We start from the raw sequence: 20099 nt of genomic DNA on the forward strand, positions 1-20099 counted from the left end.
GCCTAGCACGGTGTTTCACATAAAATAAAGAACTTGGCCTGAATTTGTAGGGAATCAAAGCTCACAGAAAGAGTGCCTGCTCCAAGGCAGGAAACTGGAGATGCCCAGAGATGTGTAAATAACAAGCAATTCTCCCCTGACAAAGACAAACGTTCCCTTCTTCCTAAAACAAAAGTCTTTAGAATTCACCAACATGTACACAATGCTTGGGTCATGATTCCCTGCTTCGATCTTCCTTTATAATATTCTACATTTTCCATCATGTGTCCATAATAGAAAAATTATTAAAATTGTTACAGGGATAAATGAGACTGCTTGCCTCTGACTCAGAAACTCAGAGACCTGGGGTCCGGTCTCCAGCATGACATTATCTGGCTACCTGACCTCAGAAAAGTTACTCCATTTTCCAGTAAAATGACAGGAACAATACCCCTCTGATGACATCACCAGGCTGCTGTGGGAACTAAGGCACCCAGGTCCGTGCTGTGAAAAATCTCTGCTAACGAGAACTCTGGAATCTTCTGAGTATGCCCGGAGTCCCACCAGTTGCTTTTCACTTTTTATTCCTAACGAGACCTTTATTCCTTTATTTGTGTTATACGCCCATAAATGTTATTCCTGTCATAAAAAGAAAGAATAACCCCCAAAGCTGCAGCCTTTTTCTTATCATATAAACGTGCTACAAAAGTAATGAGAATAAATTTGAGGCTGTGATCATAACTCTCTGTTAATGAGCACCACCCGTGTTTGAAACACCACCAGCCGTGAGTCCTTATTTTCACAGGGTGTTTGTTTCTTTCTTCCCTTTTTTTTTTTCCCTAACACATTTAAAACTTCAGACCTGAGTGCTCACTGGCAGCTGGTTTGGAGAGAGGGAAGGACTCAAAATAGCTAACCAGAACCAGTAGAAAGAAAGATGGGACCTTGAAAACTCCAAGCCTAATGGTTGGCTCTAAACCAAACATTTCCTCTGCCTAAAGTCAAATCAAGCTAGCAACCTCTTTCTTTCTTTCTTCTTTTTTTTTTTTAATCCACAAACATTTAGTTTATTTACATGAATTACACTCAAGTCAGAGGAGATACAACTGATCCTCAGTACCTAAGTGTGGCCCAGCATTAAGGCAAGCTGATGTACAATCCTTTTTATATATCTTGCATTACTATCCTAATATCAACTATCTTTGATCCACCAGCAACCTCGTTCTTAAAAGGTACCACTAAGTGAGTGAGCCCAAGAGGGTTACAGTCCCACACAAATGACACTTAAAAGTAACAGCCAAGAAGGTGCTGTGTCTATAAGCTCCACAGAGCCTACGGATGAAAGGCAGAGGGGACAAGAGAGGGGCACCGAAAAACCAAAATGACCACTAAGGACCTCTTTTACTCATTTTACAAACATAGCCAGAGCTAGCTGGAGATGTTAGAATAGGTGGATGGAAGAAAGGCAGTATGCAAATGTATTTGCAGAAACTTCAGTTTATTCTTACTCTGGGAGGCAGAGATCTTCAGATGCATGATTTCCACAAGGTCAACCACGCAACAGTAACAATTCCTAATAGTCAACTTCCTCATCAATAAAATGCGGGCAATAATTAACTGCGCCATAAATTGTTGTGAGGATTAAATGAGATAATATACGAAAGCACTTAGAACAGTGTCTGGTACATAGTAAGCTGCATTACATTACTGCATTACACTTTTGCATACACTATTCCATTTAATCATAAGAGGCAGGCTTTATTACTCTCACAGAATACCGGTTCAAAGAGACAAAAGGACTCGTCCAGAGTTACAGAGATAAAAAGTGCCAGGTGTCTGGTTGTTCTTGGGACTAACAATCCACAATCATGGCTGGACCAGAGATGGCTGCATTAGCAAGAGTTTGAGGCTGCTACCTTTCCAGCTCAATTATGCTCTGTGCCTGCAGTCAGGGATTCACAGGTCTCCAAGGCCTCTTTGAATAATTTGAGACTGGAAAACAGACTTACTGTGAAGGTCAGAAGAAACTCTTCCAGGACAGTTCTCATATCTGACCCTAGGAGCCCAGGTATGGCCTCTGGGGTGGACACAAAATGATATTTCTGACATTCTCATCTTCTGTAAAATAAAACAACCCTCTCAGCTGCTGCTCCAAGGATCCTCTAGTTACCTTTAATTAAAAAAAATAAAATAAAACCTACCAATTAACAAGCACTGTGTTCAATCCTTTACAAACGTCTTGTATAATCGTTACAATTATCTTACTGGGGGGAGAGGGTGAAGAGAGGTACCCTTATCCCTGTTTAACAGGCAAAGAAACAGACTCAGAGAGGCCCACAAACACAAAGCTAGTAAACAGCAGAGACTGAGTTTGAACCCAAGTGGGCAGAGAAAGTGCCACAAACCATATGCCTCAACTAACTCCTCATCATTCTCTCTCCCCTCACCTGGAGACGCAGGGGGCCTAGGCCGGGAATAACTAGCCTCTTTTCTCTTCACCAGAGATAGTACAAACCCTAGGGAGGAATTTTGTATTTTACAAACCAAGACTGCAGAGACTGCCAGGGTCTTTATTGTTTCTCCTCTTGATCTTCTGTGATTCAGAACAAGTCTTCAGAGCACCTTTCTCTCTCTCTCTCTCTTTTTTTTTTTTTTTCCGGTACGTGGGCCTCACACTGCTGTGGCCTCTCCCGTTGCGGAGCACAGGCTCCGGACGCGCAGGCTCGGCAGCCATGGCTCACGGGCCCAGCCGCTCCATGGCATGTGGGATCTTCCCAGACCGGGGCACGAACCCGTGTCCCCTGCATCGGCAGGCGGACTCTCAACCACTGCGCCACCAGGGAAGCCCCCAGAGCATCTCTCTCTTAAACTGGGTACTTCTCCAGCTGCCCGTCCCAGGAAGAGGCTCCCTGCCAGAGCTGGGGCTGAGGAACACAGTAACAGCCACCATTAAACCCAGCACCTCTGTTAAGAGGGAAGGGAGAAGTCTAGGAGCTGCTGTACAGAGAGAAAGACTGACCCTTTTCCCAGGTGGCAGTGGCAGTCAGGTCCCAGAACAGAGGCCTCAGCTGATGCTGGACTCTCCACAGCCCGCTGTGCCCAGCATTGACATTAGGAACAGGACACATGGGGGAATCTCCAAACCAGCCCTGCTCAGCCCTCTGACCCTACCACTCAAAGTGACTCTGATCTCCTCCCGTTCACCCCCAATTCCCACAGCCTTTATAACAGCTGCCTCACTTTCCCCACAACATCACAATCCCTGATGACCTCCTGTTCGTTTCAGAGTACCCCCAGGGACCCACCTACTCTTTACAGAATCACCTTGAGTAGCTTCCCAGGCAGTGGCCAGGCCATTATCAATGAGTATTCAGCTATGACCAGTAGGCTGCAAGTGAGCAAACATTAGATGGCAGACTTCCCATAATCTAAAAAAAAATTGTTCTTAATCAGGAACATCTCCAAATCCTTAACTCGCAGAGTGCCAGCAGATGACCAGCAGCTCAGGGCACTGCTGGAGAAGGTGGCACTCTAAAAGCATGTGAGTTGGGGGAGGGGTGCCACTGAGTGCACATACCACAAACCCAGTGGGAAGACAGGTGGCACAGACTCCCCAGTAACCCAGGGTGTCAGGATCAGAGGCCTCTCTGAAGCCAAGCCCTCCTCCACTCATTTCCTCCCCGGAAGGCTGGGGTGAGATGGGGACTAGGTGTCCCTGGGCAGCCATCAGAACAGTCCAGCCCTGGAGACCAGAGCCAGAAGGAACCCAGTAAGCCAAGCCACTGAGGTAGGGGACAGACAACTGAAGGGAGGAATGTAGGGTACTACAGCAGCCTGTCAGCGAACAGGCTCTGATACAATTCACAGCCCACAGTTAGAGCTAAAATCCCCTTCCCTGCACTGCTCACCCCTATGAGCCCATCCTCCTCCCCACATTCCTCTCCCCCCGCCACTGCCATAAGCCCAGCCCTCAAGTTGACACCCTCAAGAGTGTCAACTTCCAAGGCAAGCTCATCTTCTCATCACAGATCTGCCAACCCTTCAGTTTACAAGGCTGAGTCCTCTATCCTAAACTGACAAAGAAAAAGCAGTGTCCCAGGTCTCGAAGGCACAATGCTGCCAGGAAGGCTGAGTTTGACAATTCTCCTCAGGCTCCAGCTGGGGCAAAATCTCAGCCCTCCAGCCAGCCCAATCTGCCAAGCCAAGCCTCATCCACAGCCGTCCACTGAAACCTGGGCCCTCCCATTCTTATTCAATAGCACACACAGAGCACACCTGGTGAGACTACCAGTTTTAGAATCCACCTTCTCCCAGCCAGCTGGGAGGGAAACTGCAACCAGAGCAAGAACTCCGCCCTCAGCTCTTCCCCAACCTTGACCTCCTCCTTCCTCTTGGAGCTGAGGGAACTGGGAGAGGCAGGTCAGGTGACCACCTGACAGACACTTTTGCCTCGGCCCATAGTCCTACAGAGCAGGGGCCTGAAAATATACCCCAGGGCACTTGTTGAACAGGGCGGAGGCACTGAGGCTGGGACACGGCAGCTCTTTTGAGAAGGCTTCAGACTACCGGCTGAGGGCTCAGGTCTCACACACCTGAGCCTGGAAGCTGCTCTGAGGCAGGGGGCGGGAATGAGGTTGGTTTCAGAAGGCAAAGGAGGAAAGGTATGGGCCGGTTCCAAAGTAGATAAAAAAACAAGAGCTGCTCCCTCTGTGCCCTCCGGGGGGAGATGGGGCTGTCCCACAGATGGGGAAAGGGGGTCCCTTTCGCAGAGTGCCGGTCACTGGGGGAATGCCAGCATCCTTCTCAGGAAATAGGCTGCAATACCCTGGGCTTAAACCTTGATGGCCAACGCCAAAAAAGGGAAAGAAAAACCTGCAACCCACCAATCTCATTTCCAGATTCCCTCCCTGCAGCCTAGACACATTAATAATTAACTTGCCTACCCGGGAGCTCGCCGGCGTTGCTATAAAAGATGAGTAATGGCACTGGAGTCCCGGCCCGATGCCCGCGGGCTTCTGGGCTCGGGGCTGGGACGGGCGCTGAAACAAAGCCTCCGCATTCCTCCGGGAAGGTGTGTCTGAAACTAGACCTGTCAATGGCGAGAAGCTGACCCCCTGCCTCCCCCACAGCCGGCTCCCTGCGAGAAGGGGTGGGGGGAGGGGCCCGCGCCCCGGCGCGCGGGGCGGAACGGGTGGACAGGTCTCCTTTGCCCACTTCCCCTCCCCCGCACCCCGACCGACCGGTGCCCCCAACCACAGCCGATTTCGGGAAGCCGCGCTGTCTGCTGAGAGATAATCCCGTTACCATGAATGCAGTCTGTACTTGGAGACCAATTCTCAAAACAACAAGGCAGCTCCCTCGGCGCCCTTCCCGATGAGTAACCCAAAGCCGGTCGCCGGCTCAATGAATTCTCTCGCTGAAACTCCAGCGGCGAGCTGCGGCTCCCACGCGGATGGCCGGCCGGGGACGAACCGGCTCCCAACACGCCAGCGCCCAGACACAAAAGCACCCCTAAATGCTGCCCGGGCACCCTGAGCCCTACCCGCCCAACAGCCCGCAGCCCCCCGAAAGTTACGGCGCGTGAACACACCTGCAGGCCCCCCGCGGCGGCCCCCTCCAGCCCCCCAGGGCGGCGGGGCACGCGTCCCCGGACTGGCAGCGCCGCGGCTCTATGAGCCCGCTCCTGGAGCCGGGGCCGGCTACCGGTCAGCAGCGCGGGGCGGCGGAGCGCGCCCGCGGCGCATCTCGCTCCCTCCTCGTCCTCGCCCGGCCTTCCCTAAGAGCCCACACCCACTTGACATCAGCGCGCATCAAAGCACTTGGCGCAGCGCCAGACGGCAGACCCCGGCGGTCCAGAGTGCGACCGGGGTGCCGCCGCTCGGCCAGGACAGCGCGTCCGAGCGCGGCACGTTCCTCTCCTTGCAGAGGATGCTGCAAGCAGGAGTGGGCAGGGAGACGGAGGAGGGGGAGGAAAACCGGCGGAGGGGGCAGGACCTGCAGCCTAACAGCAGCGCTGCTCTGGCGCCCAGCCAGCCACCAGCAGACCTTACAGCCGTTGCCGCAAGCGCCCAAGACTGTGAAGACCAGGTCGCAGGTGACCTGGGTTGCTGTCCTCTCCCCGCCAAGGTGAGTCCTGACCTTGAATTCTCTTCCTCAGAATGACTCAAGGAGGCTCCTCTCCAACCACCTCTACGAAATTGCCGGGCTGATTCTGCCAAGCCAGTAGTAAATGCTTGATTGGATGTGGGTGCTGACCCCACCACCCAGGAGGCCGCAATGGGGCACCCAGGGAAGCAGACCATACCCTCTGGCTTGTGGCTATACCAGCAGCCTCAACTGGGTCTCCTTTCTCTCTCTCTCTCTTCTCTCAATGCCTTTGGCAATAAGGGTCAGCTCTCCTGGTTCTGCAGGCAATCAAAAACAGCACCACGCAGCAGCTCACACACACTTCTAATTCACTCATTAGCATCCATCCAAACAGTCAAACATTCGAGCACTTATTAAGGCTTAGTATATGCCAGGACCAACAGAAGATAAAACAGCATTCCTACACTCATAGAGCCCTACACCGAGAGAGATATTAAAAATAAAGCAAGGTAATTACAATTGTGACAAGGATATTAAAGGTAAGAGGTGCTACAAGAATGTACACAGGGACCCTAAACTATCTTGGCAATCAGGAAAGGCTTCCCTAAGGAAGTGACAGTTGAGCTGATGAGGAATGAAGAGAAGTTATCCATGGGAAGGCAAAGTTCAGGCAAAGACCCTGGTTATTAAAGTGTAGGTCTGCTCCCATTCACAGGTGGAGATAATCAAGCAGACAGTGAAATGCCACGCCCGAGACACCTAGGTCTTTGTCCAGGAGGGGCGTGAGGCAGCTCCCAGGCCCTGGAAGAGAGCCTGGCCATCTGTCCAAAGAGGCCCTATGTCTGCTTTCTCATCTCCCCCTGAACCAGGCTGGCCCACCTCATCATTGAGCTCTGAACAGGTAGTCGGGAGCCTTTACTCTGGCTCCAACTCCATCATCAATTTGCTGTGTAGCTCTAAAGAAATCCCTTCCAACTCTCTAGTTTCAGTTTCTCTATCTGAAATGAGGGTTTGGATTAGAGCAGTGTTTCTACACTTTTTTTTTTTTTAAACCATACTCCCTTTTGGATAAACATAGAACTGTCGTTCCTGTTCTGTAGTATCTATGATGACAAGACATCAAATCATTTTCCAAATCAAAAATTATAATATTGAATGTGCTTTTAAAGCTATATATTCCCTTTAAGTATTCACCATTAAAAGATCTCTGCTGAAGATAACTTGGAAGCAGGATTAAAGAAATGGTCTCCAAGCTCCCCCTTTTCCTGTTATCTGTCCCCATTCCTCCAACATGAACCTAGCCACAAGCACTTATCATCTCCAGCCTCGTTTCTTTTATTCTTTCCAGGATAAATTGGCCAGGCGATGAACAGAAGCCGTGGGTCATCCAAAAGGCATGCTGTGGAAGGCTCTTTTGAATGATAATTTCCAGTGATGCTGGGAAATAGACACTTTGAAGGAAGCACATAATGTTCCTGGGGACAAATTAGCTATATGATTTAAAAGCCTTAAAAATGTACTATCCTTTGAACCATCAATTCTCCATCTAAGAATTTATCCTCAAGACATAATTATGGATGAACACAAAAATTTATACACAAGGATTTTTATAACAGCAAATGATCAGTTAATAAACTGTGGTACATCTTTGCAACTGAATATATGCAACTTTAAACCTAATATATAGAATATTTGCTGTTGAATAAAACAAAATGAAGGTTACAAGACAAATGATCCCAATTGTGTGTGCACGTGTCTGTGTATAGGTTTGAGAGGGGTGGTAAGCACCTATGGTGGAATGGTACTGTGTTCATTTTTCTTAGGATGACTCAGAACCTACCCCTTGGACCAAAACGTGACATCACTATAGCTTGTCATCCTCACAAGTAAATCTATTAACCCATATGAAAGTTATAGAAGTTTAATATTAAAACAGAACAGAATAAACCTTACAGACAGGCAAGAACACAGTTAAATTCTCCACCGCCATCCACTTACCATTAGGGATTTGATAGTAATCTTAAAGGTAGAATGGTTTTTCCCCCAGACTTTTCATTTCATATAGATTTGTTTTAAGTTTTTCTTTCCTTGAGTCTAGTTCAATAGTTTCCAAATTTCAGAGTGCATAAAATTTACTATCCATGGTGGTTGTAGGGTAATCTTGACTTTGGGATTCTTTTCCCTTATATTCTGAGTTTAGAACCTCATCACTGTATGACAGTTCAGAAAAAAAGACTACCAGAAGGATATTTAGCAAAATGTTAAAATATTGGAATTAGAGTTGGTTTTTATTTCCTTCCTTGGGATTTTCTGTGTTTTCCAAGTGGTCTGACAATAAATATATATTACCTTCATAATCAGAAAATAAAATGCTGCTTAAGTGGGTTAAAACCCCTCCAAAAGATAAAAGAAACTATGCCTTGACTTTAAAAGGGGTGACTCTGACCATGTCTTTCACATGCCTTCTCTCTGCCAAGTTCTCGTACTGCCCCAGTTGGTGCCCCAATACCCAAGGACAGACAGTACATTGTCGCTAGGATACCACGCAGGAAAAACTGGCAAGAAAATTATTTTTACATTTACCTCCTGGGGTGTGCTTATAATAATGCTTAGAAGCTTAGACTAAAGGGTCCAAAATGAAGCAGCCATGACCATCCACTAATGGATCTCCTACCCATGAAACTCTCTACCAAATATTCTAGGTTCTTAATAAGCTGAGAACATATAAGGCATATAACCTTTGGTCCTAAGGACCAAAAACTATTCAGCTTGCTTTTCCCAGACCTGACGGTGCCACCAAGCACACTGGCAAGGACCAGCAGAAAAAGGACAGGCCATAAATCAGACTGGGCTCAGCCAGTAACCGATGAGTGATCTGTGCCTCAGTTTCCCCTCTGTTAAATAGCCTAATAAAGGCTCCACTTTTCTTTTAAGGGGTGGATATAAAAGCATTAGGATAAAGTGAACAGTAGTATCTCAGTGTAGCATGTTATTATTTAATGAAAGTATATGCTAGGGCTTTTGGGAGGAGAAGGAGCTGGCTAGTTGTGAGTTCTTTGGCATAAGGGCAGTAAACTGCAATTTGCCTCATATGTCAAGCTTTCTGAGAACCTAGAGTGCTCACAAACCAGATGAAGGACGTGAGGTGGGAAACATAACTGTGCTGACTTTCTCTTGTGGCATAACTCATGAACTCCTGAGTCAAGGACAGAAGGTGAGTTAGATGAAAAATCCAAGCTGGAGGCCCAGGTTTCTCAATACACAATAGCCAAAAACCATCAGGGCAGCATCTAAAGATGAGGAATGCTCATATTATTTGGCCACTTTAATTCAATAATCACTAAATCCCCCACCAGGCTCAGCAACTGCATTCTCTGCTCAAAATGAAGCACATGACTTCCAAGCCAGACAGAGATGCCATTAGGTTACATTTTAAATCCATCTAGAGTCTAATAAAGTTAATTTTACTGTTATGGCATCTATTAAAACATGGGGCCTTTGTTTAGAGAGTAAACAGAGAGAAGGGAAGCACAGATGTGAAGATCTGGGAATTTTGATTATTCCAGAATCGTTTCTGGAAAGGAGGTAACAAGAACAAACTTGATTTTAAAAAATAATTTTAATGGGACCAAGTGTGTAAGAAGGGCTGCTCTCATACAACTATCCAGCCCCCTTGAGAACAGACCAGCCTCCCCCACCACACACAGCCAGGCAACAGCTCAGGGACAAAAATGAGGCACCCTGCTTCACCCAAGCAGGAAACATTGAACACACTGACCACGGTAGCCAACTTGGGTCTGGAACTTGCAGCCTAGGAGTCATTAAGAATGGGAAAAATGCTCCATGGTCAGAGACTAAAAGCCATGCAAATGAGTTTTGATAAAATGAATAATTAATAAGCAAATATACAGCTTTACACATCTTTTAAAAATCAAGAACAAAACCAAATCACAAAACACCTAATTAGTTAGAATACATGTCTATGACCAGTGATCCTCATACATCCATTTAAATCAAAATAACCTTGGTTGATTGTAAAAAAGCAGATGCCAGGGGTCCACCCCTAGAGAATGTCATGCAACAAGTCTAGGGTGAGCCCAAGAATGTGCATTTTAGCAAACAACCCAGGTGATGTCACTGTTTGTGGTCTAGAGACCACACTTTGAGAAATGTGAAGCTACAAGGCCAGGAGGGCCTAATGCACCTGGCTCCACTTACCTTCTAGCAGGTGTCACCCTCCTGGACATGAACCCTCCTGGACTTGAATCAATTCATAATGGAAGCTGAATGAATACAACTGATACATCTTGTGAAACCTCAACAAAATTGCAACAAAACTAGGGCATGATGAAGAACGCCAGAAAAAAAGAAAATAGGAAGCACTTAGCACATAGGAAGTGCTCTAAAACTGTTACCTTTTAGAAGAATGAGGATAGTGAAATTTTGATACCTGTTTAGTCTCACCTTGTACTCATAAGCCAGGTATAAACCCCCTAAATTCACTAGTGTTATCACCAAAAAACTGCACAGACTCAGCCAGACATGAGTTAAAAATCCGGGCTCACCCACTTGCCAGCTGGGTGGCCCTGGGTAAGTTTTTTCTTCTCTGAGTCACTCTATCTGCTCAACTCTAAAATGGGTTTAAAACAAAATCTATCCCCTTAATGTTATGAGGAAGAAATAAAGAATTGTGAAAGTGCGTGGGACATAGTAGGTACTAAATAATTGGCAGCTATCATTACTTAGTCAATGGATAAACATTTATTAGGGCCTTTTATAAATCAGGCACTGTCAGCACAGGTGATACAGTAGTGACAAAAGAGACAGAGGGACAAAAATACAGATAACAAACAAATAATTTCAGAGACTGATGTCTGCTATGAAGAAAAGAAAACAGTGATGTGACAGAGTGAAATGGTGGTTCACAGTATGTATCAGGAAAGGCCTAAGATGTGGCATTTAAACTAAGATCTTGTGGAGGAGCACTTCCGGCACGAGACCAGGTGGGAACAAACCAAGCGCATTCCTGGGAAGGAAGGACAGTAAAGCTAGAACTCAGTGACCAGTGGGATGGGCGGTAAAAGAGGAAACTAGGGAGTCAGAGAGTGAAGGTTATGGAGGCCGTGTAATACCTAGTGAGAGTTTAGATCCTCTTCCAAATGGCAATAGGAACCATAGAAGAATTTAAAAGAAAAGATTCTGCCATGGAAGAGGCATGATCTGATTTGCCTTTTTAAAAGACTTTTGTAGCTGCTATTTGGAGAATGGCTTGGGGGTTGGGGACAAGCCATTAGAACTGTCTTAAGAATGTTACATGTATGATCTCTTTTAATCCTCATGAAAACTTAAAAATATATATTTTTTATTTTTGGCTGCATTGGGTCTTCATTGCTGTGCACGGGCTTTCTCTAGTTGAGGCAACCGGGGTCCACTCTTCGTTGCAGTGCGCGGGCTTCTCATTGCAGTGGCTTCTCTTGTTGCGGAGCACGGGCTCTAGGCACGTGGGCTTCAGTAGTTGCAGCACGTGGGCTCAGTAGTGTGGCTCGTGGGCTCTAGAGTGCAGGCTCAGTAGTTGTGGCGCACGGGCTTAGTTGCTCCGTGGTATGTGGGATCTTCCCAGACCACGGCTCGAACCCGTGTCCCCTGCATTGGCAGGCGGATTCTTAACCACACTGCTACCAGGAAAGTCCCATGAAAACTTTTTGTATGAGTACTATTATCATCCCGATTTTACAGATACCAAACCCAGGCATAGAAAGATTAGGTAACTTGCTCATCACAGTAAGTGGAGGATCCAGTATGCAAACCCAGATGGTTTGACTGCAGTGCCTCTCTACTGCCTTTGAAAAGAAGTAGGGAGAACTAGCAACACTAGGTAAAGAGACTACTGCAGGAGTACAGGCAAGAGAGGGTGGGGGCTGACCAAGATAGCAACAGAGAAAATGCTGAGGGGGATTCAGCTGTGCAAAATGTCTTGGTAGCAGAGCCAACAGGACTCACTGATGGGATTTATGACAGGGGTACAGCAAACAGACAAGCAAAAAAGACTCCCAAGTTTTTGATCTGAGCAACAGAGTACATGGCAGTGCAGTTTCCTGAGATGATTAAGACTGGGGAAGAAAAAAAATCAGAGAGGGGAGGCATTAAAATCAACCAAGAACTCAGTTTTGTACTTGTTAGGTTTGAGGTGTCTATTAGACATCTGAGTGGAGAAGTCCTGAAGGCAGTGAGCTGTGTCAGTCTCCACTCAGGGGAAAGGTCAGGGCTGGAATTGTAATCAGAGGTATCTCATCATCACGTGACTCCTTACTTAGTGTATGTGTATTTGTGAGGGTAGGAAGAGGAGGACTCTTCCAACTACGGACCTCTGGTTTGTTGTAATAAGCCAGGGCAGAGCTGCATCTCAACACAGGACTACAACTTGCTCTGAGGCTGAAAGCACCCTGCCCAGCCTGCCCTCTGTGATCCAGTAAAGTCTGCATCCCAGCCCCATCCTCTAAACTAGCTTCCTGGGAGCCTATGTAGACAGAATTCTTTCAAGATGACCTCCAGCATGCCAGATCCCCGGAAGGCAACAGAGGCTGGAGGTACTAGAGGAGAGGCTGGAAATAGGAGCTGTGGAAGGAAGTTTATCGGGCATCCTGCCAGCTTGTGAGAAAATGACTTCTGCCTCCCTCTTCCACTTCAACACTCCTTTTTTCAGTCCTCCTATCATCAAAGCCCATACGGGTGTGAGTCCCTGGAATTGCTCACAAGGGCCAGGGTGTGCTAATAATAAAAGGGTTTCCAAAATAGCCTCCCACATTCAGGCTTCCCAAATGCCCAGCTGACCTCCAGGCTACACCATTTCCAGAAATATAGCAACCTCGTTTGATAAAATACTTTCAGTACTGACACCACCTTGGCTCAGAGGAAGTGGGTGTGTGCTAGAGGTCAGATAGAGGTTGGAAGGAGAAGAAAGGCAATTTTTAAAGTTCAGCTGAAATGTCAGGAACACGAAGCTGCCCATGTTTACACAGAGCTTTCCAAAACTGTGAGCAGCTTCCAAGCAGCTTTAAAAAAAATGGCTACACTAACCTGTCCAATGAAGTGGCTTTTTAGCTTAACAGAAATAGTACCAGGCTGTTCTCATTCTCCTGTCTCCTTAGGCTTGATCTCCTAGTATAATTTATATTCTTGCTGTTGCTGATTGTTTTCTTTTTCATTAATATTTTATGCCTTTCTCATAAGCTGCTTCGAATCCACTGTGCAACAGGATAAAGCAACAGATGAATAGACAAATAGTGCACAGTCTTGACATTCCTGGATACTAAACTTTCAGATTTATGTAATCAATAAAGGTCGTTTACCATGGACATTAACTGGAGCTTAGGGGGAGGAAATGCCCTAATTAATATGTAAAACCCTTAAAAAATTTGATCTCTTGTTAAAAAAAAGAGAGTGAGAGAGAATCTAGTAATAATTAGCACCTACATTTTTCATATTTTTTGTCCCTAATTGCCTGACCAATAATTTATAGGGCAAGTGGGTGAAATCTTATGTCCTATATCTGTATGGATGATTTTGTGGCTCTTATCATTCAAACTAGGAACAACAGGATGCTAGTTCACTAACTGTGCTACTTCATCTTCCAAATAAGACTTGTCAAAGCCACTGAAGGAAATCAGAATAAGACTCAATCTAAACCTAACCACAAACAAAGCTGGACTCTGTCAGTCCTTTTCTGGCATAGAGAGGTAAAGGCATGTCAATGCCCACTGCTGTTCTCTCGTGTCCTTCTAAATGCAGAAACAAGCTTTAGAATATGAAATAGCCAGCAGCGTGGGAACACAACTTTGGAGACATAAAAATTATTAGGTTTTCTAAATCACTGACACGAGCCAAAATCCTTACTGAGACTAGTGGGACAAAGATAGAACCAAAAGCCGCGTCACATTTACAAGCATCCCCTTAAATGCCTTCTTCAGGAACACTCTCTAACATAAACCTGAATATAACAATTATTCAGATCCCCAAGTACAGGCAGCAAATGTTTTTGAGGAGGCTCATCCTCAAGGGAGCAAAGGAACAGTGCTATTTTCTTAATCACCAGAAGTCACTGGAACCAGTATGTTGGCACTCTAGAGCACACAGTGATGACAGATGCTTATAAGGAGCACGCTGAGGACTTGTAACCTTGTGGAAGAACAGACATCAAATTATGCCTTGTTGCAGTTTGAAATGTGTTTTACTGCCTTCTAATTTTCTGAAGATTGACACTCCATGCAGTACACGGTAGGTGGCAACACTGAGCTATGAGAATCTCCCATTTGCCAGCCTTGCAGAATAGACAAAGTTTAATATAATAATAAATCCCATTCTAAAAATTAGGTCTCTATTAAAAGAATGACAACAGGCACAAAGTAATTAAAAATACATGCCTGACAAATTTGGAATCAAATGCACCATCAAACGTTATGTCCTGGCATATTGTCACTTCCTGCCTCTACTCTCCCAATCACTGGGCAAATCCAATTATTCCTGAGACAACCGAATTGTGCCTCTCTTCTCCCTGTCTCCCTAGTGACTTTTATGAAAATAATATTCAACTTTAATGCGCCTGCACTTCAGGAGACACTGTGACAAGAGCAATAAACACATTCTCTGTGTGCAAAAGCCAGGACAAATGAGTTCTGAGACTGCCTTGGCCAACACTAGGTGTGGGCTTTCTTTCCCCAACTCAAGAGAGACCGAAATGTAACAGCTGTCAGAAAGCAGCAATGGCCTGTGCCAGAAATACCTTGCTGTGCAGCTCTAATTGCCAAGAGATAAGAACCCATAACTCACACAGACACTTGTGGCTCAGGCTCAGACACAGCAGGCAGAAAGGAAACAGCATGCACTTGAGTCAGAGAGACCTACACTCTGACTCTTACCAGCTATGTGACCTTGGGCAAGCCCTCCACCTCCCCTGAACCTCAGTTTCCCTCATCTCGGAGGACAAGCATCAACGTGTACCAAATGCCTACTACAGGATTGGACTTATAGCGGGTGCACAATGCCCTGGAGTTATTATTATTAACAATCTCTAAAGGGTACAGTGGAGTAAAATGAACTTGGAGAAACTGCGAGAACTACGGTAGTCAAGCTCTCTGGACAAGAGATAGTTTGTACCTCTGAAAGAACCTTGATTTTCTGTGAGAGCTCTATAAGAATCACATAAAACCCCTGGCTGCTTTTGCCTATTCATTTGTTCAAACAAGTATGTACCGAGGGCTCACAGTGTGCCAGGATTATGCCAAGCACTGAAGACAACATGGCCCTGGCCTCATGGGACTTAAAACCTAATGGAGAAGACAAGCTTTCAAAATAATCTGATTAGTAGATGTAAATGTACATCTGTGATAAGTACCACAAAGGAGAGTTCCATGGCCATCTGTAACATGGCCACCTCAAATGAGAAAATTAGCCCAGTCTGAGGAGCTGCAGGATGACGAAGACTTAATAAGACAAAGAAGAAAGCTAGAGGACACTGTTCTCCATAACCTCAGTGGGCCCGACGTAAGAAATTTAACTTAAAGGAACAAACCAGGAGGCATTTAGCTTCCTCTTAATGACTAGGGTGTTTTTCTTCTCTAACAGTAAAATCCAGAAAACCTACTCTGTCCCCTTTTTTGTTTTGGCTACCAGGAAGCTCCAAGTCAAATGTGAAGCTCAGCAGTAATGCAGACCCTTAATGCATGCATATTAACACTCTCCCCATCCCCCTTGGTTTGTCTTCTTCTTTTTACTTATATTTTCCCTAGTCCTGATTTCAAATTCCTATTTCTATTTTATCATTGTATCTATTATTCATGAATCCTTGGTGAAAGGAGACAGGACACAAATAGAGACTTATTAATACTCTTTCTAAGGCTAAGGGGCTGAGCTGGAAAGAATTAACAAGAGTGCCCTTTGTGTCCCCGCCTGGTGTGTTACCCCAGAGGCAGAGAAAGACATGTGGTTTGGTCCACTTTTATATAAGCAGTGCATTCCTTGTGGTTTGAGTGATCTAGCACAATAGTGCTTTTTTCCAGAGACACTTTATCATGTTATATTTCTACCCTAACAAGCAGCTTTCCTTTTGCTCATTTTTCTCTGAAACATTCAGTGACCTATATTTACAGTGAACCTACATTCTGGATATTCCAGGATAGGTGCCCCCTCCCTTTTTAAAAACTTTTTTTTTTTTGGCAATTTTCTGGTTAATAAAGGCAACTCATGAAATATATAACTGGAGTTTTCCTTTTATACCTCTGAAAGGCATGATATATACACATAGATTCTTCATCAGACCATATGTCATGATTTTTGGATCAGAAAATAGTCACTCTCCTCTTAATGATGAATTAACATTCACACGGTGAAGGCTGAAAACAGGATAGAGATGAGGAGGAGATGTGGGAGAGGCCATTACCATTTTTCAGTTTTCAGTTTATCTGCACCTCATTAAAAAAAAAAAACAACAGGATGTTTTATGTGCAGAAAGTCCATTTTTTGTAGAAAACTATTCCGCTTCCTGGGAAGGTGAAATCTTTGTAAATGAAAATTAGGCATAATTCCAAGAACTGCAAACTGTGGCTCTTCTCCTTATTTGGTCCTGGCCCCTTTTACATGATGAAAACTTGAACTGTCTCCCCCAGGAAAAAAAGACATAAACACAATTTTGGCCAGTTTTAGGGGATTTCAAAAAGCCTCTGAAAGTCCATTCATGAACTTCGTAGGCAGAATTTCCCCAAGAATGGAGCAAATACCTGAGGGTACCTGAGATGGCAGTGCGGCAAGAACACTTGAAAAAATATAAATGCTATAAATAATAGTTATACATAATGTAGCTAAGAACTATGAAGGCTAATAAATATGAATATAAAATTATTTTTTTAATCACTTATTTGGGTTTTTTTAAGTGAGTCAATTTTATATGGCTATTATAAAAATGCAGAGGTGGAACAGGAATGCCTAAAGTATGAATGCCTGAAGTTTAGGGAACATTGCACAGAGGATTCACAAAATCTAAATTTATAACACTGCAGATACATTCTGAAGTTCATTAAACATTTGTCCAAACCCATAGAATGGACAGCACCAAGAGTAAACCCTAATGTAAACTATGGACTTCAGGTCATAATGATGTGACAATGCAGGTTCATCAATCATAACAAATGTACCACTCAGGCGGGGGATGTTGATAACGGGGGAGGCTGTGCACATGTGGAGGTGGGGGGGATATGGGAAATCTCTGTACCTTCTCCTCAGTTATGCTGTGAACCTAAAACTGCTCTAAAAAACAAAGTCTATTTTTTTTTTAAAAAGTCACTCTCATAAAGCAGCTCCTTCAAGGACACTGGTTTTTCCTTTTCTCTCTCCTCATGTTCTCTCAGACCAGCTGGCTTGGCAACACATACCCCATGTCACTCTTAGCCCTCCTCCCGGCTTTCCTTCCGTTCCCAGCCAGAGGATTCCCATACTGCTGCAAAGATTATGAAGAGTTAAAGGCTGCTCTGGCACAGGAGGCGTGTATGGGGTGAAGGGTAGGGATTTCCCTGAGCTGCCTGTACAGAGGTAACTGACCAGGGTGAGGCGACAAAGACCAGCTGCATTTCACTGACACCCGGGATCTGATGAGACCCAGACTTCGCCATAGGAAGTGAGTCAGAGACCAAGGAGCTCATACGATGTGCCAACAGAAGCCAGGGCCACTGGATGCTGGGACAAGAAGGGAAGGGAAGAGCCACCATTCAGACAGCCTGCATGGGTCTGTCTCCCCTTCGCAATCACGACCTTAGAACTACTCACTCAATGCCCCTCTCCCCTTCTGGGCTATAACTTCCAAGAGAAGGACCACTTATATCTTTGCTCAGCCCCGTATCTCCAGGCCCTCGCACAGTGCCTGGCACACAGTAGGCACTTTGAAGGAACTTCAGGTGCTTTGTACCAGTAGATGCTCAGGAAATGGTTCTGTTCTGTTAAAGCAAATAAACTGCTTATCATTAAAAAAAGAAAAGAGCAAATGAATTCAGAGAACACAGTCCCTTTGCTTTTTCACTTCCTGTAGGCAAGTCCAAGGTAGCAAACAAAATGGAGGAGTGATTGAAACCAAAATTAAAAGCTGGCTGTGGCTTCCCCAGAGCCGGCCGAGTGGTCCAGACATAGGTGTGCTCCTCCACTAGCCACTTGGCTCTGAAGTCATTTCAATCTACTCCATTCCCAGAAAAGGGAATTTAAGGATAAGTATGGCACTGAGACTCAGGTACCCCCACTCTCTGGATAAATGTGGTAAAGGAGTGACATGCCTCTCTCCGACTCAACCCTAGCACCTGTGTCCAAGAAATAAATACACTCAGAAAAAGAAGTATTAGCTGCAATGTCAGGGTGAGTGCCCCTCCTGGCTGGGTGGGGCAGCAAGTCTCTTGAAGTCACAGCTGCCCTTTAGAAACGGGCGCCCCAAGGTGTTGGGATGATCGGGTACCCCTTCCTAGGGTTTCCTTACCTAGCTGGACCAAATGTTGATGACCAAACAAAGGCTCCATCAACTCAGCTGGAAGCAGTCTTCAAAAACAACGAACCCTGGGGCTTCCCTGGTGGCGCAGTGGTTGAGAGTCCGCCTGCCGATGCAGGGGACACAGGTTTGTGCCCCGGTCTGGGAGGATCCCACATGCCGCGGAGCGGCTGGGCCCGTGAGCCATGGCCGCTGAGCCTGCGCGTTCGGAGCCTGTGCTCCGCAACGGGAGAGGCCACAACAGTGAGAGGCCCACATACCGCAAAAAAAAAAAAAAAAAAAAAGATAGTATAACTTTTTTATACATGAGGAGATGAAGCCTTAGAGAGTTAATATAACTTGCCCAAGGTCACACAGTGAAGAGGTAGGTGAGCTAGGAATGAAACCCAGGGTTTTGTATTTGCTTTGTTTTGTTTTGTTTAGCAGTAGAAAACTTTAAAAAAATAGACTCATTGTCAAAACCCAATAAATAGGGTGATTGGGATTGACATGTATACACTGATGCGTATAAAACTGATGACTAGTAAGAACCTGCTGTATAAAAAAGTAAATAAAATAAAATTTAAAAATTAAAAATAAAAATCTGGCTCAGTTTTGGCTTCTAACAATTAAAGCTGCGCAGTAATGAAATCAGTTGTCTCACAAAAAAGTAGTGAGATCACTGTAAATGGAAATATACAGGCAGGTGCTAAAAACTGTGAACTGTAGGACTGTCAGTCTCTTTCAACCCTAAAAAAACATAAAATAAAGTTAAAAACCTAATAAATAAAATAAAGCAGCACTGTGCATGCAGGTCCCTAAGGTAGTGACATACTCTGATTATAATTAATAAATATACCTTGAATTCCTCCTAAAAGTACCCCTCTCAAAGAGAGTTTTACTACTTTGTTCACTGCTGTGGCTCATGCTTAGAACAGCACCTGGCACGTAAAAGGCACTCAAAAAATATTGTTGACTGAATAAATCCAACGTTCATAGAGTATTTACTACCTTCCAGGCAGGTCCTGTTCTAAGGATCTTCCAGGTATTAGCTCAATTAACCTCACAACAGATCCTATTGTCCCCATTTTATAGATAAGGAAACTGAGGTACAGAGAGGTCAAGTAGCTTTCCCAAAGTCACACAGCTAGCAGGTAGCAGAACTGGTATTCAATCTGGGGTGAGACTTTGTGTCTTTTTAACTATATTGAACTCTTCTATTCCCTTAGTTTATAATAGGAGAAAGATCTGAGGCCTACAGAAGGGAGACAGTTTGCCACAGAAACAGTTAATGGCAGGGGACCTTGATCTTCCAGGCTTTTACTATTAACTATTTGTGTACCCTGGACATCCTGCACCCCCCTCCTTTTTTTTTTTTTTTTTTTTTGCCATGCTGCGGGGCACATGGGATCTTAGTTCCCCGACCAGGGATCAAAACCACACCCCCTGCCTTGGAAGCTCGGAGTCTTAACCAAGGACCACCAGGGAAGTCACGTGGACATCCTGCCTTTTAATTTCTCCTTTTTACCTCTCATAA

The 20099-nt window shown here is 45.2% G+C and overlaps 1 protein-coding gene across 8 annotated transcripts in view; it reads right to left on the reverse strand.

The window, feature by feature from the left end:
• Positions 1–20099, reverse strand: part of PLEKHA7 (pleckstrin homology domain containing A7) — a 214642-nt gene that overhangs the window by 132110 nt on the left and 62433 nt on the right. Inside the window, exons 1-2 of one of the 8 annotated variants that reach the window (XM_082628645.1) lie at positions 5570–5599; positions 1989–2097 (exon numbers count right to left, since the gene is read on the reverse strand). The exons of 5 other annotated variants lie outside the window; for them this stretch is intronic. The gene's annotated coding sequence lies outside the window, so the exon portion shown is untranslated. Of the gene's footprint in view, positions 1–1988; positions 2808–5569; positions 5680–20099 lie in introns of those variants that run through there. 2 more of the 8 variants (XM_082628646.1, XM_082628644.1) reach the window with 2 other exon arrangements.

This window comes from Mesoplodon mirus (genome assembly GCF_964341445.2).
Source record: "Mesoplodon mirus genome assembly, chromosome: 7".
Lineage (NCBI taxonomy): Eukaryota > Metazoa > Chordata > Mammalia > Artiodactyla > Ziphiidae > Mesoplodon > Mesoplodon mirus.